Here is a 2500-nt window from a genome sequence, read left to right on the forward strand (position 1 = left end):
CAGAGGCATTTGCAGCAGGAATGCATGTGCACTCAAAAAAGTGAATATTTCTCACGGATAGACCCCGTGATACGCTAGAAATTGGCGGGGATGTCTCTCTTGTGGCTCACGGGGCTGTTAGGGTGGCACAGAAATCCCTCGGAATGGGAAAACGGGTCATTTTCGTGTCGCCACATTGCATGCGAACCGCATGCAACTTCCAGAGGCATTTGCAGCAGAAATGCATGTGCAGTCAAAAAAAAATTGATATTTTTCACGGATAGACCCCGTGAAACGCTAGAAATTGGCGGGGATGTGTCTCTTGTGGCTCACGGGGCTGTTCGGGTCGCACAGAAATCCCTGGGAATGGGAAAACGGGTCATTTTCGTGTTGCCACATTGCGTACGAACCGCATGAAACTTCCAGAGGCATTTGCAGCAGGAATGCATGTGCACTCAAAAACTTCTATATGTTTCACGGATAGACCCCGTGAAACGCTAGAAATTGGCGGGGATGTGTCTCTTGTGGCTCACGGGGCTGTTAGGGTGGCACAGAACTCCCTCGGAATGGGAAAAGGGGTCATTTTCGTGTTGCCACATTGCATAGGAACGCCATGAAACTTCCAGAGGCATTTGCAGCAGAAAGGCACGTGCACTCAAAAATTTTAATATTTTTCACGCATAGACCCCGTCAAACGCTAGAAGTTGGCGGGGATGTCTCTCTTGTGGCTCACGGGGCTGTTAGGGTCGCACAGAAATGCCTCGGAATGGGAAAACGGGTCATTTTTGTGTGGCCACATTGCATAGGAACGGCATGAAACTTCCAGAGGCATTTGCAGCAGGAATGCATGTGCACTCAAAAACGTCTATATTTTTCACGGATAGACCCCGTGAAACGCTATAAATTGGCGGGGATGTCTCTCTTGTGGCTCACGGGCGCTGTTAGTTAGGGTCGCACAGAAATCCCTCGGAATGGGAAAAGGGGTCATTTTCGTGTTGCCACATTGCGTACGAACGGCATGAAACTTCCAGAGGCATCTGCAGCAGAAATGCATGTGCACTCAAAAACGTCTATATTTTTCACGGATAGACCCCGTGAAACGCTAGAAATTGGCGGGGATGTGTCTCTTGTGGCTCACGGGGCTGTTAGGGTCGCACAGAAATCCCTCGGAATGGGAAAACGGGTCATTTTCGTGTTGCCACAATTGGCATACGAACGGCATGAAACTTCCAGAGGCATTTGCAGCAGAAATGCATGTGCACTCAAAAACGTGAATATTTTTTCACGGATAGACCCCGTCAAACGCTCGAATTTGGCGGGGATGTTTCTCTTGTGGGTCACGGGGCTGTTCGGCTCGCACAGAACTCCCTTGGTCCACCTGATTCGTGCATACAGGCAGCAACTAAAACTCTGTAAACCTGCTGTGAGGACATCTAAACAGTGGACCAGTGAGGCTGTGGAAGATTTGCGGGCGTGCTTAGACTGTACTGACTGGGATATGTTCACGACTGCTACCAATAGTCTGGATGAACTCACAGAGGCTGTGTACATCAGCTTCTGTGAGGACTGCTGTATCCCAACACGTACCAGGGTGAACTTTAACAACAACAAGCCCTGGTTCTCAGCAAAGCTCAAAAGGTTGAGGTTGGAGAAGGAGGAAGCGTTTAGGAGTGGGGATAGAGACAGATTCAAGGAGTCGAAGAACAGGTTTAGCAAAGCGGTGAGAGAGGCTAAACGACTGTACTCAGAGACACTAAAACACCAGTTCTCTACTAACGACGCTGCTTCTGTCTGCCAAAGGGCTCAGGCACATCACCAACTACAAACCCAGAGCGCCCCACACCACTAACGACTCCCGCCTAGCCAACGACCTGAACGAGTTCTACCGTAGATTTGAAAGACAATTGGACTGTCCTGAACCACCCCTTCCCACCCAAGAGGCCCCATCCCCCACCCATACTACAGAAACGACTCTCTCCTTTCAGGAGGGAGAAGTTAATGGGCTTTTCAAGAGGCAGAATCCACGCAAAGCAGCCGGGCCGGACTCTGTCTCTCCAGCCACCCTCAGGCACTGCGCTGGCCAGCTGTCTCCGGTGTTCACCAACATCTTTAACACCTCCCTGGAGACATGCCATGTACCAGCCTGTCTCAAGTCCTCCACCATCATCGCTGTGCCCAAAAAGCTAAGGCCAACAGGACTAAATGATTACAGACCGGTCGCCCTTACATCTGTGGTAATGAAGTCTTTTGAGCGCCTGCTCCTGGCACACCTCAAAGCCATCACAGACCCTCTCCTGGACCCCCTTCAGTTTGCCTACAGAGCCAACAGGTCTGTGGACGACGCAGTTAACATGGCCCTCCACTTCACCCTACAGCATGTGGACGCCCCAGCATCCTACGCCAGGATCCTGTTTGTGGACTTCAGCTCTGCCTTCAACACCATCATCCCTGCCCTGCTTCAGGACAAGCTCTTCCAGCTGAACGTGCCCTACTCCACCTGCAGGTGGATCACAGACTTCCT

Source organism: Petromyzon marinus, unplaced genomic scaffold (assembly GCF_048934315.1).
Source record: "Petromyzon marinus isolate PM22_M1 ecotype Great Lakes invasive population unplaced genomic scaffold, UKy_Petmar_22M1.pri1.0 PM_G_Scaffold_90, whole genome shotgun sequence".
Lineage (NCBI taxonomy): Eukaryota > Metazoa > Chordata > Hyperoartia > Petromyzontiformes > Petromyzontidae > Petromyzon > Petromyzon marinus.